We start from the raw sequence: 26,665 nt of genomic DNA on the forward strand, positions 1-26,665 counted from the left end.
CTAGACAGTGCCTGTGTCAGATGCCCAATAAATACTGGTAGAACGGTGGACTAAGCCCAGTCTCGGTAGAGGACCGGGAAGGCTGTTCTGTGACAGTAGTCTTGCACTTTGAGACGTGAAGGATGATTTGGGCTGATTGGGAAGGTAGGAGAAGCTTGCCAGAAAGGAGTGTTTCAAGCTGCCTGCCTAAAATACTTGATTCAGGGAAGAACCTTGGTAGTTAGAAGGGATACAGTGTAGACCAATGAAGTTGAAACACGGAGGGTGGGTGAGTGTGAGTGAGGGTGGCCGAAGACAAAGTATAAAGGTAAGAAGGGTAAGAGATCCAGGGTCATGTGGGCCATATAAAGATTTTTATCTTGATTCTAAGAGCAACAGGTTGCCAGGGAAGTGTTTTAATAAGGAGAATTTCCATTAATCATTCTTGCTGGAGTGTGGTCAGTGGGGAGGTCAGTTAGGAATCTATCACCAGGGTCCAGATTTGGACTAGGATGACGGCAGTGGAGAAGAGGAGTGAGCAGATACTCAGGAGGCAACTGCCTGGATATGAAGGGTAAGAGCGGGGGGGAGTGTGTCCGTCAAGGTGCCTGTATTGTTATCTATTGCTGCAAGACAAATTACCCCAAGCAACAAGTATTTATTATCTCACACAGTGTCTTGAAAGGTCAAAGACCTGGGAACAGGTTACCTGGGTGGTGCTGGCTCAGTCTCTCATGAGGTGGAAGTGAAGCTGTTGGCAGGTGTTACAACCCTCTAACTGGGGCTAGAGGATCTGCTTTCAACCTCACTCATATGGTTGATTGCAGGCTTCAGTTCCTTACCATGTGGGGAATGCTTGATGTGAAGCCTGGCTCACCCCAAAGTGAATGATCAGAGTGAGAGAGAGAGCACGAAGTGACCAAGAAGGAAGCTTTGGTGTTTTTCATGACCAGTCTCAGAAGTGACACACCATCACTTCTGCCATCTTCTACGGTGAACACAGACCAAGTCTGATACACATGGGAGGGGACTACACAAGGATGTGAACACCAGGAGGCAGAGCCTGTTAGGGACCACCTTGGAGGCTGGTTACCACTGTGCCCATTGTGAAAAAGACGGCACTTTCAAATCACGATAATTTGAGAAGTGTGTGTGTATGAATAGTTGGTTTGTTTTCTCACAAAAGGACAATTTACAAAGAAGTGTGAAGGGAAGAGGAAGACCACAAAGGAATAATGCAAGTGTCCAGAGCTGGAAGCAGTAGAAGCTGTTATCACCCCTACGCCCAAAGGACAAGAGGACAGACAGGTTGCCGGAACTCTGAAGGTGAGAGAATCATAGACAGCACGGCCACCTTGAGAGGAGCTGTGTTATTCTGTCGGGCGACACAGCCAGCCCTGTGCTAGGACATGCAGGAGCTGACTGCTACCATCATTTCCCAGCTCTGCATTCCATGATGTCACATGGGTAGCCACATAGTTTGTGGTTGGTAATATACCAGAGAAATCAGCGAATACTATGAACCAGAACTTTTTTTTTTCAGAGTGCCAGTTGTTAAACATTTACAAGCACACTGCTGGACACAGCCAGCCTGAGGCAACCTCTTAAACTGGGAGCTAAGAAAACTCACACCCGGACCTCACTCTCAAGATAGGAGGAGGACCAAGCTAAACCAGGAAGTCAGAGAACACAGGAGCCTCTTGACTCAATTAATTACTCTTGACTTGTTCTATTCAAACCATCCCCTAGGGGAGACAGCAAGTGGAGGAGGCTGGAGAGTGGATCCAGCACAGCATGACTGCCTATCAAGCATAATTCTCCATTTTCTTCTGTGAGCAATTGTGTGGACAGGGATTCATTACCGGAAATAGAAAAAAGACAAAGTATCATTTGTCACAATCTCTCTTAATTATATTGATGCTTTCCTACCCATCCCCATCACTCCTGACACCCCACATCAGTGGATGTAACTTTGGCAGACAATTGAAAACTGGATTTTCTAATAGGGTCAGAGAATTAGTTCATTTTTGTTTGTTTGTTTAATGGTTTTAAACAATAGAAACTGACTCTAAGTTGAGAGAATTTATTAGAAAGATGTGAGAGAGTTCAGATAATCGAAAAAGGACCTGAAGAAGGAGGCTCACAAAGGGCAGAAACGGGGCAGCCCTGGCTCATCCAAGTGGTAGGAAGTAATCAATGATCTCAGGGCAACTCTGATGAAAAAAATCGTACTCCAATATTTTTTTCTTTCATAACAGTCCTTGAGTTGCTCTGCTCAAGATGCACTGTCCTAAAGTAAAATTTGATTGGCTAGCTTCAGTCAATGACTACTCTTGGCAAGGAGAAGGTAAGGGCTCCTTGACTGACAGTCTCACTGGCACTGTCACAATAAAGAGGCAGTAATTCCCAACAAGGAATTCATAATTAAGAACAGGAGGGTGGAGGCTTCCCTGGTGGCGCAGTGGTTGAGAGTCCGCCTGCCGATGCAGGGGACACGGGTTCGTGCCCCGGTCCGGGAAGATCCCACATGCCGCGGAGCGGCTAGACCTGTGAGCCATGGCCGCTGAGCCTGCGCGTCCGGAGCCTGTGCTCCGCAGCGGGAGAGGCCACAACAGTGAGAGGCCCGCGTACCGCAAAAAAAAAAAAAAAAAAAAAAAAAGAACAGGAGGGTGAATGGGTGCTGGGAAGTCAAGGAGTAGCAAATGTCCACTACAGTCTGGGATATGACTTTGCTCCAGGGTCCCTCCTCAGCTGGGGGGTAGGGAGAGGAGCAACTTTCAGATCATTAATGTGGAAGTAACTGGAAATTAACTGTTCTTTAAAAATCTCTAGGCATAATGTCAATAGTTCAGAAATGTCACACGATTTGACATTAAGAGATATAACAGTGAAAAATCACAGGTAGGTAAATAAATGTTGGAACTAAAAAGGAAATTGAAAGTAAAACTGAAATGTGATGTTTTAAAAGGAAGATCAGCTGTCAAATATCAAAAGCGATGAACAGATAAGTGTACTCCTGTTGCTCTGAGGAAGCGGGAAATCTAGAGTTAAAATGGAGACAGGCTGTTAAGTATTCTGAGTTTGTAGGAGGCTTTCTGGTATACCTCAGTTGTAAATATGAGTTAAGAGAAAATGCTTGACCTCTAAGACCATGGGTCCCCTGACCTGCATTGCTCTGCTCTCTTCACTCACCTCAGCTCTGCTGTCCTTCAAGATCCAGCACACGTCTTCTCCTCTCAGAGCTTCCTGGACCAGCTCAATCCAGCCCAATCCACAATTACATAGCACTTCTTGTCCCATGCACTCGACACTTCCTAAACGTCCCCACGGGTTGTTCCACGTCTTCTCATGTGTGCATCCTGATCCTCGTCAAGTCCAAGAATGTTAGAGGCAGGATCTCTGTCTTATGATGATAAGTTGGCTTTTGGAGGTTTAATGTAACTTTTTAAAACCTTGGTCTTTCTTCCCTTTTCTAGTTCCTCTTCTGCCTTCACCCTGAAAGTGTGGACCTTAGCAAGGATTTGCCCCTTTTCCCTCTTTTTTTCCTACCTCACAATGTTCTTGAGAGAATTAATGAAAGTATACATGTAAAAGCCCAGCCTTACACTCACGTTTTAATTTTTTTTAATTAATTTATTTTATTTATTCTTGGCTGCGTTGGGTCTTCGTTGCTGCGTGCGGGCTTTCTCTAATTGCGGTGAGCAGGGGCTACTCTTCGATGCAGTGCGCGGGCTTCTCACTGCGGTGGCTTCTCTTGTTGTGGAGCACGGGCTCTAGGCCTGCGGGCTTCAGTAGTTGTGGCACACGGGCTCTAGAACGCAGGCTCAGTAGTTGTGGCACACGGCTTAATTGCTCCGCTGCATGTGGGATCTTCCCCAGACCAGGGCTCAAACCCGTGTCCCCTGCATTGGCAGGTGGATTCTTAACCACTGCACCACCAGGGAAGCCCACGTTTTAATTTTGTTTGCTGCTCTTTCCCCTATCAGTCGAAATCTCCTAAGCACATAGAAGATCCTTGTAATGGTTACTAATATTGATAGTATTTGTCTCATGCTACATGTCCTTCCTCAATGATTTCATCAGCTTGGGCAGTTTCAGCTGTGATCTTTAAGGGGCTGACTCGCTATCGGCCTTCAGCTGATTCATCTTCCAAGCCCCAGGCCCATATTTCCAACTGGATGTTCAGTAAACATCTCAGACTCGACACGTCCCTAATTGAACTCATCCTTCCATACAAACCCAATCGTTCTTTTTACTGAAGTACTTGATCACAAATCATAACTGGGCTAGACATGACTGACTTCTGCTTGAAATATCAGAAACGTTCTAGCTCCAGCGTCTCCCTTTTACTCTCTCCCACCCGATATCCCGGTGGAGAGTACCTTGTGTTCCTAATGTTCCGTTTTCTCTGCAGCCCCATGTCTGACCTTCGTTAAATCTCAATCCAAACCTTACAAGAATGTCCTGGCTCGTCCCTCTATCTCTGCCCCTCCACCTCAGCCCATACTCTACACTGTCATTAGAGTTCTTTGCCTAAAACACCGATAAGATCTTATCAAACCTCAGCACCCTCCCCACATACATCAAGGCTTTCCGTCTCCCTCCTGTTGCATGTAAGTAATCGAAGCTGTCCAGTTTGCTGCCCCTGCCAAACTTCCTGGCCTCATCTCCACTACAGTCCTCGAACCCAATGCCACCCCCTATTTCACATTCCCAGAATATGCCTTCCACGGTCACACAGTTAACTCTGTTGAAGTTGTTTCCATTGTCTTGAATAGTCTTGCCAACCAGGATCTTCCTAATCTTACCTCTTCCAAACCACTTTACTAATTTTAACAGTTAAAATCAATTGTTCTTTTAAGTAATAACTACCCATTATAGAGAACTGAATGTGTGCCAGGGGATTTACATACACTATCACAGGAATTCTCACCACAACTGAGCAAGTTGGGTATTACAGGCCCACGATCCCTTATCCACAGCCATGAGGCCAACCGTGCTTCCAAATTCAGAATGCCTTGTGTTTTGTTGTCAGTTTCCCCATCTGTAAAGTGTGGAGGATAAGGATTAGCACTCTACCTACCTCATGGGGTTGTTGTGAAACAGGCAATGTGTTCCAACAGAGAAGAGCCTAGGGAAATGCCCTTATTTATTGCATTTTGGGAATCTATTCATTTGTTATAAATAACTCATAATACCTATGACAATACCTTACTAGGAAATAAATGGATCTAACTCTTACAGTTACCTAATTTGTATCAGTAATTTGAATGGTGATAAGAGCCTCATTTTGTTGGATGTCACATTTCTTCTTCTTTACTTTCACTTCCTTCTGCTGCATACCACACCCTTTACTCAGCATTTCCTACCAAAATTACAGGCCTCCTGCCGCTGCAGTAAATACGCTTTCTTCAGTTTTCTGGCCTATTTTACTATTAATTCATAATTTTCTCTGGCAAAAAAAAATTATGCTAGATAATTATTCCCTTCCTCTCTGACAAAAATACTTCATGACAATTATGCTAATTTTTAGGAAGTCAATGAAAACACCACTAACAAACTCATCTCCTTTACTCTTCCATGGGCCTGGATGCAGACGAGATTAAGAATGTAGTGCTGGCAGGGACCCTGAAGATCAGCTGGTACACATGACCTGGGTTTATTGAATTATCTACAGGCAGACCTCGTTTTATGCTTCACTTTGCAGCACTTCTCAGATTTTGCGCTTTTTACAAATTGAGGGTTTGTGGCAACCCTGCACCAAGCAAGTCTCTCAGCACCATTTTTCGAACAGCATTTGCTCACTTCATGTATCTGTGTCATATTTTGGTAATTTTCACAGTATTTCAAACTCTTTCATTATTATTATATTCGTGTGGTTATCTGTGATCCTTTGATGTTACTACTGTAATTGTTTGGGGGCACCATGAACTGCACCCATGTAAGATGACAAACAATTGATAAATGTGTGTGTTCTGATTGCTCCTGTGATGGGTCAGTCCCCCGCCCCTTTTCTCAAGGCCTCTCTATTCCTTGAGACACAACATTTTTGAAATTAGACCAATTAATGACCTACAGTGGCCTCTAAGTGTTCAAGTGAAAGGAAGAGTTACATGTCTCTCACTTTAAATCAGAAGCTAGAAATGATTAATCTTAGCAAGGAAGGCATGTCGAAAGCTGAGATAGGGCAAAAGTTGTGCCTCTTGCCCCAGCAGTTAGCCAGGTCGTGAATGCAAAGGGAAAGTTCTTTTTCTTTTAAAAAAAATTTATTTATTTATTATTTGGTTGTGTGGGGTCTTAGTTGTGGCAGGCGGGCTCCTTAGCCGGGGCTCGCCAGCTCCTTAGTTGCAGCACACAAGCTCCTTAGTTGTGGCATGCAAACTCTTAGTCGCGGCATGAATGTGGGATCTAGTTCCCGGACCAGGGATCGAACCCGGGCCCCCTGCATTGGAAGCACAGAGCTTTATCCACTGCGCCACTAGGGAAGTCCCGGGAAAGTTGTTGTTTTTTTAAATAAGTTTATTTATTTATCTTTGGCTGCATTGGGTCTTCGTTGCTTCGCAAGGGCTTTCTCTAGTTGTGGTGAGCGGGGGCTACTCTTTGTTGCGGTGTGCAGGCCTGTCATGGCGGTGGCTTCTCTTCTTGTGGAGCACGGGCTCTAGGCGCACGGGCTTCAGTAGCTGTGGCACTGAATTAATATTTGCCTTAAGAATAAGTAAATGGGGACTTCCCTGATGGCGCAGTGGTTAAGACTCTGCCCTCCCAATACAGGGGGCCCAAGTTCGAACCCTGGCCAGAGGAGCAGCAAATGAAGCTTCACTCGCTCACCCACTGCTCACCTTCTGCTGTGTGGCACGGTTCCTAACAGGCCACGGACCGGTACCAGTCCTCGGCCTGGGGGTTGGGGACCCCTGCTTCAAAGGACAGGCTGACTTTCTCATTAGAGGCTAATGCAGCTGGTGACTTTAAGTTGAAGCCGTCACTCATTTACTATTTTGAAAATCTTAGAACCCTTAAGAATTATGCTAAATTGACTCTGCCTGTGCTCTATAAATGGAACAATAAAGCCTGGATGACAGCCTAAGTATATATTATAATTTTTATGTGATAAAACAGAATTTTAATTTATTTTTCTAATTGTTCATTTCATTGTATAGAAATACAATTGACATTAGTATATTAACCATATCTCTTAAGTACTCATGAGTTCGAGTAGCTTTTTCTTGGTTCTCCAAGGGTTTTCTATGAATACAATCATTTCATTTGTGCATAAAGCCAAATTTAGTCCTTCATTTTCAATATGAATGCCTTGTTTCTTTCTTTCCTTCTATCCCCACTGTCCTGCCAGGATCTCCAATACAATGTTCAATAGAAATGCTGAGAATGGACAAGCATGTTGTACTCTCAATGTTAGGGAGAAAACATTCAGTCTTTCAACATTAAGGATGATCTTAGCCTAAGATTGCTTTGTTTTGTTTTGTTCTGGTTTTTTGTTTGTTTGTTTTCGGTAAGCGGGCCTCTCACTGTTGTGGCCTCTCCCGTTGCGGAGCACAGGCTCCGGACGCGCAGGCTCAGTAGCCATGGCTCACGGGCCCAGCTGCCCCGCGGCATGTGGGATCTTCCCGGACCGGGGCACGAACCCGTGTCCCCCGCATCGGCAGGTGGACTCAACCACTGCGCCACCAGGGAAGCCCTGTTTTGTTCTGTTTTGAAGATGTCCTTTATTAAGTTGAGAGAGTTATCTTTTACTCCAAGTTTATTGAGAGATTTTATCATGAAAAACTTTACTCTTGATATGTTGAGTTACATTGATTGATGTTAACCAAACTTGCATTCCTAGGCACCTCACCGCCCCCCCCCAGCCCCTTGCTCATGATGTATTATCCTTTTTTTCTTGAATTTGATTTGCCAAAATTTTGTTAAGGATTTTTGCATCAATGTGCATGAGGAATATAGGTCTGTAGTTTTCCTTTGTCTATGCTTGGTTTTGGTGTCCAGTTAGTACTGACCTCATAAAATGAGTAGGAAATCATTCCTTCCTTCTGTCTTTCCTGAAAGTTTTTGAAAATTTGTATCATTTCTTCCTTAGGTGCCTGATAAAATTCATCAGTGAAGCCATCTGAGCCTGGAGTCTTCTTTGAGGCAAGATTTTAAATTACTAATTCAATTTCATTAGTAGGTATAAGATTATTTGGGTTTTCTATTTCTTGGTATGTCAGTTTGACAAATTGTGTCTTTCAAGGAAGTTGTCTATTTCATCTAAGTTGTCAGAGTTATAGACATAACTTGTTTATGGTATCTCCTTATTATCCTTTAATGTCTGTAGGCTCTATAGTTGTGTTCCCTCTTTTATTCCTAATGTTGTTAATTTGTACTTTCTCTTTTTTTCATTGATCTTTTCAAAGAACCAACTTTTGGTTTCTTTAATATTCTGTTTTTGTCTTTTTGTTTCATTGATTTCTTTTGTTTTTATTTACTTATTTGGTTGTGTTGGGTCTTAGTTGTGGCATGCAAGATCTTTTTTTAGTTGTGGCATGTGGGATCTAGTTCCCTGACCAGGGACTGAACCCGGGCCCGCTGCATTCGGAGTGCGGAGTCTTAGCCACTGGACCATCAGGGAGGTCCCTGTTTCACTGATTTCTGCTCTTATCTTTCTTCTTTCTTTCTTACTGCTCGCTGTGAGTTTAATTTGCTCTTATTTTTCTAATTTCTTTTTCCCCAGCTTTATTGAGATAATTGACATATTGTGTAAATTTAAGGTGTACACTATTTTAAAATTTTTGTAAGGTCAAAACTTTAATCATTGATTTTAGACCTTTTTTTTCACACTAAGTACCGCTTAGCAAACAAATTTTGATATGTTGAGTTTTCATTATCATTCAGTTCAAAATATTTTCTTTCCCTTGTGATTTCTTCAATTCATGGGTTATTCAGACATGTGCTGTTTAATTTCAGAATATTTGGTGCTTTTCTATTTATCTTATTGTTATTATTTCTCATTAAAGTCCATTGTGATCAGAGAATACACTCTGTAAGATTTCAGTCTTTTGATATTTATTGAGACTTCTTTCATGGCCCAGGATATGATCTGTCTTGGTGAACATTCCTTATGTACTTGAAAAGAATGTATAGTTTGAAGCTGTTGGGTGCATTATTCTATAAATGTCAGCTAAGTTATAGTGCTGATAATGTTTTTCAAATCTTCTATAGACTTACTGATTTTTTTGGTTGTTTGTTCTATTCATAACTAGAAAAGTACTTAAAAATCTATAACTATGTTTATGTATTTGTCTATTTCTCTCTTCAGTTCTATCAGTTTTTGCTCCATGTATTTTGAAGTTCTACATATATAATTATTATATACCACAGCAATGCATAATATCATTATGAAATGTCCCTCTCTGCCTCTTATAAAACTTTTCTTGAATTCTGTTATTTTATTAATATAGCCACACTAGCTGTCTTATGTTTATGGTTTGCCAGATATACATTTTTTGATACTTTTATTCTAGTTATGTTTCTGTATTTAAAGTGTCTCTCTTACAGACAGCAAATAATTGGGTCTTGCTTTTTAAATTCAGTCTGACAGTCTAACAATCTCTGCTTTTTCCCCCCTTTATAAATTCATTTATTTATTTATTTTTGGCTGTGTTGGGTCTTTGTTGCTGTCAGCAGGCTTTCTCTAGTTGTGGCGAGCGGGGGCTACTCTTTGTTGCGGTGCGTGGCTTCTCATTGCGGTGGCTTCTCTTGTTGTGGAGCATGGGCTCTAGGCGCGCAGGCTTCAGTAGATGTGGCACGCGAGCTCAGTAGTTGTAGCTTGCGGGCTCTAGAGCTCAGGCTCATTAGCTGTCATGCATGGGCTTAGTTGCTCCGCGGCATGTGGGATCTTCCTGGACCAGGGCTCAAACCCGTATCCCCTACATTGGCAGGCAGATTCTTAACCACTGTGCCACCAGGGAAGACCCCAATCTCTGCTTTTTTATCAGAGTGCTTAATCAATTTAAATTTAACATAATTGTTGATCTCATTGGATTTTGGTCTACCATTCTGCTATTTGCTTTCTATTTGTCTCAACCAGTTTTTCCCCCATTCTTTCTTTCCTACCTTCTTTTATGTTAGACCACTATTTATAGCATTTCAATTCCTGTATTGACGTTTTAGCTATATCTCTTGGTATTATTTCTTTAGTGACTGCCCCAGGGATTACAATCCTTAATTTATCAATCTACTTAGAGTAAATGTTAATTTAACTCTAATGTTAAAATATAGGAGCCCTGTATATAAATACATATAAATGTATGTATAAATCTGTATATATTATAAAATAAAAAATACTAGATCCCAAGTTTCTGCTCTACCATTCCTGACATGTGGTGAGATATTCAGTTTTAAACCACATCTTAAAAGTTATAATCTAATGCAACTGAATCAAAACCAATTTCTCATTGGGCTAAGAAATTTTCTAAAACATTTTGGGTCTTTATGCCATTATAAAAGCTAGTAATGGGGAAACCTGAGCAGCTCACTGAGATTTATTCCTTGACTCTAAAACAAACATATGGAACATTTAAATTTCAAAGCTGAAAGTGAATTAAAAATCCTCTAGTCAGTGCCCTCATTTTATACACAAAGAAGTGAAATCCAGACATCTAAGATCACATACTTTCATTTATTTAGTAATTTACTTTAAAATAGACATTCATTCTAAAAACATCTATTAATTGCTTACCTGTTACTGAAGATATAAAAGTGAGTAAACACTAAAAATCACTGAATTGCATACTTAAAATAAGTGAGTATTATGGTACGTAAATTATACCTCAGATGAAACTGTTTTAAAAAATGAGTAAAATTCAGTCTTTTCCATGAAGGAGATCACAGTGTAATGACAGTCTAAGACAAGCATAAACAATTACAATAAAATGTGAACATGCTATAACAGACCCGTATGCTTAATCACTTTACACTGGAGTACCCTGGGGCTCAGGCTTGGACCTCTTGTGTCTTCTTTCTACAACCACTCCCTTCATGATCTCATTCAGTGTCATGGCTTTACATATCAATTGTATGTTGATAACTCCAAAATTTTTATCTACAGCAGATGTCTCTCCCAAACTCCAGACTCACTAATCCAGCTGACAACCTGACATTTCTCCTTTAAAGGCTAATTATCATCTCAAACTGAACATGTCCAAAACCAAATTTCTTATCTTCACTTCCATATCTGTTCCTTCCACAACCTTCATCATTGCAATTCATTAGTATCTTCATCTTTCCAGTTGCTCAGGCCAAAAACCTTGGAGTCGTCTTTGGCTTATTTCTTTCTCTCGTTTACTCCATCATGAAATCCTACTGACTCTACCCTCAGCATGTATCCAGAATTTGACCACTTCTCACCATCTCCCCTGGTGCAAACTTGGTCCAAGCCACAATCTTCTCTTGTCTGGATTATTGCCTTGTCCTCCAACAGTCCATATTCCATAAATCAGAGGAAGCTTTAAAATTGTGACTCAGATCAAGTCAGTTTTCCAATCAAATCACCCAAAAACTTCCTATCACACTCCTAGTAAAAGCCAGAGTCCTCACAATGGCCTCCAGGACCCCATAAAATCTTGGCCCCCATCTCTACCCTATTACCTTTCTGATCTAGTCTGTTCTTTCTGCTCACTCTGTTCCATGCACATGGGCTTCCTTGCTGTTCCTCAAATATTATTGGCAAGCTCCTGCCTCAGGGCCTTTGCACTGGCTGTTCCCTCTACCTGGAGCTCTCTCCATCAGATATCCCCATTGCTCGCTCCTTCAAGTCTTTGCTCCCGTGTCCTCTCCTCACTGAAGTCTCCCTGATTACCCAATTTCAATCTGTAAACAATTTGTAGCCCCCTGCCCAAAACTCACACCCCCCACACACACTTTCTATTGCCCTTCCCACTCTGTTTTCTCCATAAGCACTTATCACTTTAAATATACTATGTAAAATGTACTTATTTGATTCATTGTCTGTTTATCTCCATTAGCTAAAAGCCCTATGAAGGAATGTTTGTCCAAGCATCTAGAACAATAGGCATTCAATAAAATATTTGAATAAGTGAACAAAAGTACCTTAGAGTATTAGTTTCCTTCTGCAACCAGGCCAGGTTTGTCTGTTTGGGTTTTTAGGGGCAGGGGGAGGGTAACTGTAGCTAAGATGGGGGAAAAGATTGCTGGTTGTTAGGGAAGAGTTAACTGTGGAAGTGGCAGTTAAACTTAGTTGTGAAGGATGATCAGGAATTTTCCAGACCAAGAAGATGGTGAAGGGTATTCCAAGTAGAAGGAACAGCATGTGCAAGAGCAGAACATTTTGCAAATTTGTGGAATGGTCATAAAAGGCCAGAGAGTTGAGTATTACACCAGGGAAGTATGGAAAAGGGAAAGTGAATTGGTGGGTCCAGAGAGGAGGCCTGAAGGGCCAGTCAGGGCCAACTGTGAAAAATGGAGGCAGATTAGACCCTAGTCTCCCAACCCCCTTTCCAATGCTGTTTCCAGGCTTCATACAGCCTCACTTTTTCAGTCTAAAAGTTATATTTCTTTAGATATTGTAGGCTGATGCCTTTACCATTCATATTTTCCTTTATAAATAAAAATGCATTCATGATGCCAGAGTGTGAGATTTAAGGTAGGTGATTATAAAAAATATGCACATTTTAAAAAGCTAAAGGGGCTTTTATTTTGAAATAGATTATACATTGATTGCTTAGATGCAAAGGACTGAATAATCAAAACTTCCAGAGAAATGACAGCTGGTGCCTAGTGCAAGCCTTAGAGATCTAACCCTGTAGGAAAAAAGTGCCTACGATACAGCACACAGAGGGCTGTGGAAACAGATGTAAGTTTGGGGGGATTGAAAAATATGCTCCGAATTTTTTGGCGTTGGCAACTGTTAAATCGACATTGATATTATATTGACTATTGTATATTTGAATTGTTAAATTAGGAATGAAAAGTAGGAAATTGTGTGCAGTAAACTGATCATGGACTATAATATCAGTTTCTTATTCTTTTTTTCTTTAACATCTTTATTGGAGTATAATTGCTTTACGATGTTGTGTTAGTTTCTACAGTGTAACAAAGTGAATCAGCTATAGGTATACATATATCCCCATATACGCTCCCTCTTGAGTCTCCCTCCCACCCTCCCTATCTAGGTGATCACAAGGCACTGAGCTGATCTCCCTGTGCTATGCGGCTTCTTCCCACTAGCTATCTATTTTACATTTGGTAGTGTATATATGTCCATGCCACTCTCTCACTTCGTCCCAGCTTAGCCTTCCACCTCCCCTTGTCCTCAAGTCCATTCTTTACATCTGTGTCTTTATTCCTGTCCTGCCCCTAGGTGCTTCAGAACTTTTTTTTTTTTAGACTCCATATATATGTGTTAGCATATGGTATTTGTTTTTCTCTTTCTGACTTACTTCACTCTGTATGACAGACCCTAGGTCCATCCACCTTGCTACAAATAACTCAATTTTGTTTCTTTTTATGGCTGAGTAATATTACCTTGTATATATATGCCACATCTTCTTTATCCATTCATCTGTTGATGGACATGTAGGTTGCTTCCATGTCCTGGCTATTGTAAATAGTGCTGCAATGAACATTGTGGTACATGACTCTTTTTGAATTATGGTTTTCTCAGGGTATATGCCCAGTAGTGGGATTGGTGGGTCATATGGTAGTTCTATTTTTAGTTTTTTAAGGAACCTCCATACTGTTCTCCATAGTGGCTGCATCAATATGCATTCCCACTAACGGTGCAAGAGGGTTCTCTTTTCTCTACACCCTCTCCAGCACTTACTATTGGTAGATTTTTGATGATGGCCATTCTGACTGGTGTGAAGTGATACCTCATTGTAGTTTTCATTTGCATTTCTCTAATGATTAATGATGTTGAGCATCCTTTCATGTATTTGTTGGCCATTTGTATGTCTTCCTTGGTGAAATGTCTATTTAGGTCTTCTGCCCATTTTTTAACTGGATTGTTTGTCTGATATTGAGCTGCATGAGCTGCTTGTATATTTTGCAGATTAATCCTTTGTCAGTTGCTTCGTTTGCAAATATCTTCTCCCATTCTGAGGGTTGTCTTTTTGTTTTGTTTATGGTTTCCTTTGCTGTGCAAAAGTTTTTAAGTTTCATTAGGTCCCATTTGTTTATTTTTGGTTTTATTTCCCTTTCTCTAGGAGGTGGATCAAAAAGGATCTTGCTGTGATTTATGTCAGAGTGTTCTGCCTATGTTTTCCTCTAAGAGTTTTATAGTGTCTGGCCTTACATTTAGGTCTTTAATCCATTTTGAGTTTATTTTTGTGTATGGTGTTAGGGAGTGTTCTAATTTCATTCTTTTACATGTAGCTGTCCAGTTTTCCCAGCTCCATTTATTGAAGAGGATGTCTTTTCTCCACTGTATATTCTTGCCTCCTTTATCAAAAATAAGCTGATCATATGTGCATGGGTTTATCTCTGGGCTTTCTATCCTGTTCCACTGACCTACATTTCTGTTTTTGTGCCAATACCATACTGTCTTGATTACTGTAGCTTTGTAGTATAGTCTGAAGTCAGGGAGCCTGATTCCTCCAGCTCCGGTTTTCTTTCTCAAGATTGCTTTGGCTATTGGGTTTCTTTTGTGCTTCCACACAAATTGTGAAATTTTTTGTTCTAGTTCTGTGAAAAATGCCATTGGTAGTTTGATAGGGATTGCACTGAATCTGTAGATTGTTTTGGGTAGTATAGTCATTTTCACAATATTGATTCTTCCAATCCAAGAAGATGGTATATCTCTCCATCTGTATCATCTTTAATTTTCATCAGTGTCATACAGTTTTCTGCATAGAGGTCTTTTGTCTCCTTAGGTAGTTTTATTCCTAGGTATTTTATTCTTTCTGTTGAAATGGTAAATGGGAGTGTTTCCTTAATTTCTCTTTCAGATTTTTCATCATTAGTGTATAGGAATGCAAGAGATTTCTGTGCATTAATTTTGTATCCTGTGACTTTACCAACTTCATTGATTAGCCCTAATACTTTTCTGGTAGCATCTTTTGGATTCTCTATGTACAGTATGATGTCATCTGCAAACAGTGACAGTTTTACTTCTTCTTTCCAATTTGGATTCCTTTTATTTCTTTTTCTTCTCTGATTGCTGTGGCTAAAACTTCCAAAAATATGTTGAATAATAGTGGTGAGAGTGGGCAACCTTGTCTTGTTTCCAATCCTAGCGGAAACGGTTTCAGTTTTTCACCACTGAGAAAGATGTTGGCTGTGGGTTTGTCATATATGGCCTTTATTATGTTGAGGTAAGTTCCCTCTATGCCTACTTTCTGGAGGGTTTTTATCATAAATGGGTGTTGGATTTTGTTGAAAGCTTATTCTGCATGTATTGAGATGATCATATGGTTTTTATTCTTCAGTTTGTTAATACAGTGTTATCATATTGATTGATTTGCATATATTGAAGAATCCTTGCATTCCTAGGATAAACCCCACTTGATCATGGTGTATGATCCTTTTAATGTGCTGTTGGATTCTATTTGCTAGTATTTTGTTGAGGATTTTTGCACTTATGTTTATCAGTGATACTGGCCTGTAGTTCTATTTTTTTTTGTGACATCTTTGTCTGGTTTTGGTATCAGGGTGATGGTGGCCTCGTCAAATGAGTTTGGGAATGTTCCTCCCTCTGCTATATTTTGGAAGAGTTTGAGGAGGATAGCTGTTAGTTCGTCTCTAAATGTTTGATAGAATTCACCTGTGAAGCTATCTGGTCCTGGGCTTTGGTTTGTTGGAAGATTTTTAATCACAGTTTCAATTTCACTGCTTGTGACTGATCGTTTTATATTTTCTATTTCTTCCTGGTTCAGTCTCGGAATGTTGTGCCTTTCGAAGAATTTGTCCATTTCTTCCAGGTTGTCCATTTTGTTGGCATAGAGTTGGTTGTACTAATATCTCATGACCCTTTGTGTTTCTGCAGTGTCAGTTGTGACTTCTCTTTTTTCATTTCTAATTCTATTGATTTGGGTCTTTTCCCTTTTTTTCTTGATGAGTCTGGCTAATGCTTCATCAATTTTGTTTATCTTCTCAAAGAACCAGCTCTTAGTTTTATTGATCTTTGCTATTGTTTCCTTCATTTCTTTTTCACTTATTTCTGATCTGATTTTTTATGATTTCTTTCCTTCTGCTAACTTTGGGGTTTTTTTGTTGTTCTTCTTCTTCTTTCTCTAATTGCTTTAGGTGTAAGGTTAGGTTGTTTATTTGAGATTCTTCTTGTTTCTTGAGGTAGGACTGTATTGCTATAAACTTCCCTCTTAGAACTGCTTTTGCTGCATCCCATAGGTTTTGGGTCGTCGTGTTTTCATTGTCATTTTTTTCTAGGTATTTTTTGATTTCCTCTTTGATTTCTTCAGTGATCTCTTGGTTTGTTAGTAGTGTATGGTTTAGCCTCCATGTGTTTGTATTTTTTAGTATTTTTCTCTAATTAATATCTAGTCTCATAGCACTGTGGTTGGAAAAGATACTAGATACGATTTCAGTTTTCTTAAATTTACCAAGGCTTGATTTGTGACCCAAGATATGATCTATCCTGGAGGATGTTCCATGAGCACTTGAGATGAAAGTGTATTCTGTTGTTTTCGGATGGAATGTCCTATAAATATCAATTAAGTCCACCTTGTTTAATGCGTCATTTAAAGCTTGTGTTTCCTTATTTTTTTCATTTTGGATGATCTGTCCATTGGTGAAAGTGGGGTGTTAAAGTCCCCTACTATGATTGTGTTAATTTCCCCTTTTATGGCTGTTAGCATTTGCCTTATGTATTGAAGTGCTCCTATTTTGGGTGCATATATATTTATAATTGTTATATCTTCTTCTTGGATTGATCCCTTGATCACTATGTAGTGTCCTTCTTTGTCTCTTGTAACAGTCTTTATTTTAAAGTCTGTTTTTTCTGATATGAGACTTGCTACTCCAGCTTTCTTTTCATTTCCATTTGCATGGAATATCTTTTTCCATCCCCTCACTTTCAGTCTGCATGTGTCCCTAGGACTGAAGTGTTTCTCTTGTAGACAGCATATATATGAGTCTTGTTTTTGTATCCATTCAGCCAGTCTATGTCTTTTGGTTGAAGCATTTAATCCATTTTCATTTAAGGTAATTATCCATATGTATGTTTCTATTACCATTCCCTTAATAGTTTGGGTTTGTTTTTGTAGGTCCTTTTCTTCTCTTGTGTTTCCTACTTAGAGAAGTTCTTTTAGCATTTGTTGTAGAGCTGGTTTAGTAGTGCTGAATTCTCTTAGCTTTTGCTTGTCTGTAAAGCTTTTAATTTCTCTGTCAAATCTGAATGAGATCGTTGCTGGGTAGAGTAATCTTGGTTGTAGGTTTTTCCCTTTCATGACTTTAAATATGTCCTGTCACTCCCCTCTGGCTTGCAGAGTTTCTGTTGAAAGATCAGCTGTTAACCTTATGGGGATTCCTTTGTATGTTATTTGTTGCTTTTCCCTTGCTGCTTTTAATATTTTTCTTTGTATTTAATTTTTGATAGTTTGATTAGTATGTGTCTTGCCATGTTTCTCCTTGGATTTATCCTGTATGGGACTCTCTGTGCTTCCTGGACTTGATTGACTATTTCCTTTCCCATATTAGGGAAGTTTTCAACGATAATCTCTTCAGATATTTTCTCAGTCCCTTTCTTTTTCTCTTCTTCTTCTGGGACCCTTATAATTCGAATGTTGGTGCATTTAATGTTGTCCCAGAGGTCTCTGAGACTGTCCGCTATTCTTTTCATTCTTTTTTCTTTATTCTGCTCTGTGGTAGTTATTTCCACTATTTTATCTTCCAGGTCACTTATCCATTCTTCTACCTCAGTTATTCTGCTATTGATTCCTTCTAGAGAATTTTTAATTTCTTTTATTGAGTTGTTCATCATTGTTTGTTTGCTCTTTAATTCTTCTAGGTCCTCCTTGTTAAATGTTTCTTGTATTTTCTCCATTCTATTTCCAAGATTTTGGATCATCTTTACTATCACTACTCTGAATTCTTTTTCAGGTAGACTGCCTATTTCCTCTTCATTTGTTTGGTCCGGTGGGTTTTTACCTTGCTCCTTCATCTGCTGCGTACTTCTCTGTCTCCTCATTTTGCTTAACTTACTGCATTTCCAGTCTACTTTTCGCAGGCTGCAGGTTCACAGTTCTTGTTGTTTCTGGTGTCTGCCCCAAGTGGGTAAGGTTGGTTCAGTGCTGTGTAGGCTTCCTGGTGGAGGTGACTGGTGCCTGTGTTCTGGTGGATGAGGCTGGATCTTGTCTTTCTGGTGGGCAGAACCACATCCAGTGGTGTGTTTTGGGGTGTCTGTGAACTTATTATGATTTTAGGCAGCCTCTCTGCTAATGGTGGGGTTGTGTTTCTGTCTTGCTAGTTGTTTGGCATGGGGTGTCCAGCACTGGAGCTTGTTGGTCGTTGAGTGGAGCTAGGTCTTAGCGTTGAGACGGAGATCTCTGGGAGACCTCTTGCCGATTGGAGGTCTCTGGTGGACCAATGTCCTGAACTCAGCTCTCCCACCTTAGAGGCTCAGGCCTGACACCCGGCCGGAGCACCAAGACCTTCTCAGGCACATGGCTCAGAAGAAAATGGAGGAAAAAAAAAGAAAGAAAGAAAGAAAAATAAATAAATTAAATTAAATAAAGCTATTAAATTTAAAAAAATTTAATATTATTAAGATAAAAAATGTAATTAAAAAAAGGAGAGGGCTTCCCTGGTGACTGCTAATGCAGGGGACACGGACTTGAGCCCTGGTCTGGGAGGATCCCACATGCCGCGGAACAACTGGGCCCATGAGCCACAACTACTGAGCCTGCGCGTCTGGTGCCTGTGATTCGCAACAAGAAAGGCCGCAATAGTGAGAGGCCCGCGCACCGCAATGAAGAGTGGCCCCCGCTTGCCACAACTAGAGATAGCCCTCGCACAGAAATGAAGACCCAACACAGCAAAAATAAATGAATAAATTAATAAACTCCTACCCCCAACATCTTCTTAAAAAAAAAAAAAAGGAGAAAGCAACAAAACCAATAATCAAATCTACCAATGATAAGAAGCGCTAAAAATTATACTAAGATAAACATAAAAATCAGAAACTAATGCATCACATACAACAAACCCAAAGTCTACAGTTGCTCCCAAAGTCCACTGTGTCAATTTTGGGATGATTCGTTGTCTGTTCAGGTATTCCACAGATGCAGGTACATCAGGTTGATTGTGGAGCTTTAATCCGCTGCTCCTGAGGCTGCTGGAAGAGATTTCCCTTTCTCTTCTTTGTTCGCACAGCTCCCAGGGTTCAGCTTTGGATTTATGCATGTAGGTCGCCTGAGGGCATTTGTTCCTTCCCAGACAGAAGGTGGTTAAAGGAACAGCTGATTAGGGGGCTCTGGCTCACTCAAGTCAGGGGGAGGGAGGGGTACGGAATGTGGGGTGAGCCTGCAGCGGCAGAGGTCGGTGTGACGTTGCAACAGCTTGAAGTGTGCTGTGTGTTCTCCTGGGGAAGTTGCCCCTGTATCATGGGACCCTGGCAATGCCAGGCTGCACAGGCTCCCAGGAGGTGTGGGTAGTGACCTGGCCTTGCACACAGGACTCTTCGTGACTGCAGCAGCAGCCTAAGTGGTTCATGCCTGTCTCTGGTATCTACGCTAATAGCCACAGCTCATGCCCATCCCTGAAGCTCATTTAGGCAGTGCTCTGAATCCCCTCTCCTCATGCACCTCAAAACAGTGGTCTCTTGCCTCTTAGGCAGGTTCAGACTTTTTCTGGACTCCCTCCCAGCTAGCTGTGGCGCACCAGCCCCCTTCAGGCTGTGTTCACGCAGCCAACCCCAGTTCTCTCCCTGGGATCTGAACTCCGAAGCCTGAGCCTCAGCTCCCAGCCCCCACCTGCCCTGGCAGGTGAGCAGACAAGCCTCTTGGGCTGGTGAGTGCTGGTCAGCACCGATCCTCCGTGTGGGAATCTCTCCGCTTTGCCCTCCGCACCCCTGTTGCTGCACTCTCCTCCATGGCTCCGAAGCTTCACCCCCTGCCCACCTGCCATCCCTGCCGTGAAGGGGCTTCCTAGTGTGTGGAAACTTTTCCTCCTTCACAGCTCCCTCCCAGAGATGCAGGTCCCATCCCTATTCTTGGTCTCTGTTTTTTCTTTTTTCTTTTGCCCTACCCAAGAAACAGGGAGTTTCTTGCTTTTTGGGAAGTCTGAGGTCTTCTGCCAGCGTTCAGTAGGTGTTCTGTAGGAGTTGTTCCACATGTAGATGTATTTTTGATGTATTTGTGGGGAAGAAGGTGATCTCCATATCTTACTCCTCCGCCATCTTGAAGCTCTTCCTCCAGTTTTTTATTCTTAAAAGTGGTATTTCTTGTACTTCAGTTCTCCTTAATTTGATATGTAAAGCTGAAGATCTTGCACTTTTTTATTAACTTCATTAATTTGGTTTTAGATTCCAAATGACACAAAAGCAAGTAACTATTTCTCTTTTCTTAAAATAACCATGAGGAATACATTGATCCATAGTGTAGAGAATAACCATTCAAATGAATCTGCAAATTTACAGTCTTGTTTGATTAAGATGAAACAGTTGTGAGAATCCCCCAAAAGCCCTATGGAAATCAGACCATTTCCATTGACTCATATGCACAACTGACTAAAACTTTGTTGGAAGTCATACCTGCCTGTATTTGCCTTCCTACAGAGATGTCACTTATATTCCTTGTATTGGAGTGAACTCAACCCCCATCTAGCCCTTGGGAGCCTGAACCACTGTAATAAGACCAATTTGCTATGCATTAAAATATACATCCATAGTATTTTTTAAAATATTTATTTATTTAGGCTGCACTGGGTCTTAGTTGCGGCATGTAGGATCTTTGTTGTGGCATGTTTAGTTGTGGCATGTGGACTTCTTAGTTGTGCCATGCGGACTTCCTAGTTGCACCAGGCATGTGGGATATAGTTCCCCGACCAGGGATTGAACCCAGGCCCCGTGCATTGAGAGTGCGGAGTCTTACCCACTGGACCACCAGAGAAGTCCCCATCTATGGCATTTTTAAATTGCATTTCTTGCAGTATGTAGCAAGAGCCAATAAATGTTCTGTCACTTTGACCTAGCAATCCTACTCATGGGAACGTATCCAAAGAAGCTAATTCCACAGAAGGTGAAGTCTAGATGCACGAAGACATGTATTGCAAGGCTATATATAACAGCCAAAATCTAGGAGCAACCTAAGTTTCTACAACAGGAAAATGATTTAGAAAAGTATAGTGCATCAACAACATGTCCTATTATGTGATCACTAAAAGCCAGAATCATGAAGACTTCAGAAATGTCAAAAATATTTTTGACAAACCTGAAATTAAAAGGCAGTATTTTTTCAAATGGTACTGTGATTATAAAGGTGTAAAAGCAGATGAGCATGCGAAAGACTAGATGATAAAATGGAAAAATGAAAACAACTGTATTAGGAGTTTGTTTTACTTATAAAAATGTTTCAAGTTTTGTTTTACATCAACTTTTCAACTGAAGATTATGCCAGGCAGAATCAATTCATACCATGTAGATATGTCGACAAAGATGACAAATAAAAGCTGGATTTTTACAGAGTTGACCCATTTGTGTTTTCTGTGAGCTCCTTACTATAACTGTCTCTGTAGTATCATCATTTGTACCATTGTTTTCAACCATGCAGAGCTGTTTCAATATACATATGCTGGGCCCCATCTCAAAATCTACCAAATCTGAAACTCTGCAAGTGGGGCCTGGGCATATGTATTTTATTTTATTATTTTTAAAAATTGAAATATAGTTTCCATGCAATATTATGTTAGTTTCAAATGTACTACATAGCAAGTTGACATTTGCATGTATTATGAAATGAGCACCATGATGAGTCTAGGAACCATCTGTCCTCATACAAGTCATTACAATATTATTGACCATATTCCTTATGCTGTGTATCACATGCCCTTGGCTTCTTCATTTTATAACTGGAGGTTGCACCCCTTATTCCCCTTCACTTATTTTGCCCACCTCCCACCCCTCTCCCCTCTGGCGAACACCCATTTGTTCTCTGCATCTGTGAGTCTGTTTTCATTTTGTTTTGTTTGTTGGTTTGCTTTGTTTTTTAGATTGTATTTTAAATCCACCCCCAGGTAATTCTAAGTTGCAGCTAGGGTCAGAACCACTGATATCACCATGCAAGAGAACCAGTGGCTTCAAAGCCAGCCTTTTGGAAATTAAAAAAAAAATTTTTAACTTCATTTTAAATAAAAAACAAAAATTACAATCAATTTTCAAGTGACTATTTTCAATTTTCATTCCCTGGGATGTAGGAAAATGTGGCAAATGTGTTCATACAGCTACAACCCAAGGCACACTTTCCTACGGTCCTCAGAACACACCAAACCAAAGAAGGAAGGTCCTAGAGCCATCGCAGACCTACCCTCAAGGCAGGGCCCCTGTGGCCATGGTGATCTTGTAAAACGGCAGGCAAGAGGTTCTTGGGAATTTCTCAGAAGGCACACATTTCTTTCTTCATTAAATTTATATGGTGCTCAAACCACTCAGAATTTTTATTTTGATTTCTAGAAATTTTCAGACACTCCACTGCTCTCTGCAGGTGCATGAAGTTCCACTGCCTCCAGCATCCCCTACAGCAGGGTAGGTGGCAGCAGAGCATTCCAGAGGCAGAGGAGGAACAGAGCCCACCATAAATGGTCCTCTCAGTTCTGCCCTGAGGATGAGGCCTCTCCTCCTGTTTCTTTCTCCAAAATGGGCACCTTACAATTCACTCTATTTTGGCTAGTGGTTCTCTCCTTTTCTCTCTGATTTATAGGTTTTATAAATGTGCCATTTTTAGGTCTCAGAATATTAGAGTTGGGAGGAACTTGCCCCAATTCTTATATTTTTAAATTGAGAAAACCAAGGTCTAAAGAGGATAATAATTTTCCCAAGATCACATAACTTTGATGAGGCAAAACTGCTTCCTTGGGCTTTCCTGGTGGCGCAGTGGTTAAGAATCTGCCTGCCAATGCAGGGTACACAGGTTCGAGCCCTGGTCCGGGAAGATCCCACATGCCACAGAGCAACTAAGCCCATGTGCCACAACTACTGAACCTGTGGTCTAGAGCTCACGAGCCACAACTACTGAGCCTGCGTGCTACAACTACTGAAGCCTGCGCGCCTAGAGCAGGTGCTCCACAATGAGAAGCCACTGCAATGAGAAGCCTGTGCACCGCAACAAAGACTAGCCCCCCACTCGCCGCAACTAGAGAAAGCTCGTGTACAGCAACAAAGACCCAATGCAGCCAAAAATAAATTAATTAAATAAATTTATTAAAAGAAAAAAAAACTGCTTCCTTGTCTTAAAGTCCACTCTTCTCATTATTATTAGGAAACTTGTACCATCAATCCACAGACTACAGGGCATGTGCTTTAAATTGTTCTAATAGTGGGGAAGGTTGGCAGTGATTCATCCACACCCTCTTGCCCAACCGCCATGTGACAGGTGACACATATCTGAGACATCTGCTGTGACGTACTGAAAGCGTTCAGACGGGGTCATGCTGGGAAGGAAGCTCAGGAGGGTCATGCTGGGAGGGAAGCTCAGGAGAGACTGAACCTTTGACACCGGCCTTGTTAACTACACACCTCCTAAGAGCAGGTGGTCTTTGAGTAGAAAAGGAGAATCAAGATCCATTTGTAACCCTATGTACCCTAGATTGCGTGTCAACCACTCAACCACTCACCACAAAACGCCAAGCATGAGTTAAATAACACGGTACAGGGGCTCTGTCTATGTTATCAATCATCTATATTTCTATATTCAGGCAGTTGCCAAAATATGAATGAGATATAGTCTATATTACTTGAAAGGATTTAGTATTTGGAATTCTTTAGCCACTTTTGTTAGACAAAAGATTATAGAATGTTACTGCACAACAACCAACTTAGCCCCGTATTGCTGGATGTGGCACTGACAGGACATACTGAATTGTGTCCTCCCCAAATTCATATGTTGAGGCCAAGGGGCCCCTAGGCCCCATGTGACTGTGTTGGAGATAGGGCTTTGAGGAGGTGATTAAGGGTTAAATGAGGTCACCATCTCTGATCCCACAGAACTAGATTATAAGAAGAGGAACAGACACCAGAGCTCTCTCTCTCTGCCATGGGAGGACATAGCAGGAAGGCAGACACCTGTAAGCTGGGATGTTTCTCACTAGAACCTGACTCTGCTTGGACTTGCAGTCTCCAGAACTATGAGAAAATAAATGTGTGCTGTATAAGCAACCCAGTCTATGGTATTTTGTTATGGCAGCCTGAGCAGACTACAACACTAACCTCCAAGAACCACGTGGACTCTCTGGGCTTGGTGTTCCCGGCTCCACAGCATGGGCCCAGGAACACATGGTGCTCCCCGCCCTGGCTGCCAAATGTCCAGCTTTGGGGGGAAGTCCAGAATCGGTAACAGTAATGTAAGTTCTGCCAGCTTTGCCAGCCGTTCATAAGCAAGGTACTCAGAAATTAGGTGCTTTCATATATATACAAGAAAGAGCAACAACACACCAACGTATGCAACTGCTCATTCAACAACTATTCACTGAATACCAACTATGTGTTGGGCACACAGGCACAAGGGGTATGGTGGTAAACAGAACAGACAAAACTTCCTGTCCTCAGACAGCTGATCCTCTACTGGAGGAAGACAGATGACAAATGAAATAAGTAAAATATATGATATGCTAGACAGTGATAAGGAGAAAAATAAGGCAGCAAGGGGCTAAGGAATACATGGTGATTTTCAATAGAGACATCAGGGGACGTCTCACTAAGAAGATGCCAGAGGAGTAAAGAAAGACCTGACGGAAGTAAAGGAGGGAGCCATGTGTATGTCAGCAAACCAACATCCCAGAATGACAGAAAGTACAGAGGCGTGTTGGAAAACACCAGGAACGGCGGTGTGGCAAGGACGAGATGAACTGGGGTGAGAAAGATGCAGTACAGATCACGCAGAGCTTGTCGACCATTCCATAGACTTCGCCCTCTACTCTGAGCAGAGCAGCAGTACGACCTGCTTTACACTTGACCAGAATCTCTCATGCTGCTGTACTGGCAGAGCTGCTGTGGAGTAAAAGCTTGGAACACATGCTCTATTGGCTTCCTAGGGCTGTTGTAACCAGTTACCACAAACTGGTGGCTTAAAACAAACGTAATGTATTCTCTCATGTTTCTGGAGGCTGAGGGTCTGAAATCAAGGTGTCAGCAGCGTTGGTTTCTTCTGGAACCTCTCATGGAGAATCTGTCCCATGCCCCTCTCCCCGCTTCTGGTGGTGGCAGCAATCCTTGGCGTTCCTTAGCTTGTAGCCACATCACCCAAATCTCTGCCTCCATCTTCATGTGGTCTTTTTCCCCATGTGTGTTTTGGTGTCTCTGTATCTGAATCTCCCTCTCTTTTCTCTTATAAAGACTCTGGTCATCAGATGTAGGGCCCAGCTTAATCCAGTATGACCTCATCTTAACTAATTCAATCTGCAGAGACCCTGTTTCCAAATGAGATCACACTGACAGGTTCTGGATGGACATGAATTGGGGGAGATACTACACAACTCACTCTGCATACCTGACATTAAATACTGCATTTAGGCTTATAATCTGCAAAAAAACAGCCTTTTTAAAAAAATCAATGCTAAATTCAGGTCCTGCAGTTTATAGGAAGGAAAACACCATGTGAAATAAGGGTAGATCCCTCAGTAAGATGGAACTGGCTGAAAACAAAGTATAAATAAAAATGCCAAAGTCTAAGGGACTAATCCTTTGGGTTTTCTTGGTTCCCCTCCCCCAAGTAACAGTGAACTTATATGAGCACATACATATGAAAAGAAAACCAGAAAAGCCTTTCCACAAAATTACTTTCAGTAATGACGTGTTTAGCCCTGGCTCTGGGAGTGAATGGTCTTGACTCTGGCCAGGGGCTCAACAGGTCTGCACTCAGGCCTCCAGGATAAAGACGGGGTAAGGGCTGCCAATCCTTCCCTAGTGACTTTTAAAAAAGGGATATGTTTGTGCTCCAGGAAACAAAAATGTGGGATAAATTCAACCTCTGCAAATAATAATAATCGAACAAATTCTTAAAGTACCACATCTCTTCCCCAGGCTCATCCACTTGCCACCCCTTTCCACCGGGCCTTTGGAGCCCGGTTCACCAAAGTCCAGGAAGAAATCCCAGGAGAGCAGCTCAACAAGGGCAGCATGGTGCCCTGCCCCCTTTTCCCGCCTGGTTTGCCAGCGGCGCTCTTCAGACGGCCTGGTCTTAGCACATTTCTATACGGCTGTGTCCACCTCAGAATACAGTCATGGAGCACTTCTGGAGAAAATACTGGGCACAGGAAGCTGCTTCGTAGCCATAAGCTAGTGATGTCTGGTGATCACAGGAATTCTCTCTCTTTCGCGCGTGTATTTGTGTCTCTTACACACACGCACACACTTTAATGCACTGTGTCTTCCGCACGCCATCTTCCGGTCTAGCTGTTCTTTTCCGCGCCCTCTCTCCACACATGCACATTTCACACACACACGCACACACGCGCGCGCGCACACACACACACACACACCGGCACCTGGCCGTACGGAGCGCCTGCGCCAGCA

The sequence above is a fragment of the Grampus griseus genome (genome assembly GCF_964374135.1).
Source record: "Grampus griseus genome assembly, chromosome: 18".
NCBI lineage: Eukaryota > Metazoa > Chordata > Mammalia > Artiodactyla > Delphinidae > Grampus > Grampus griseus.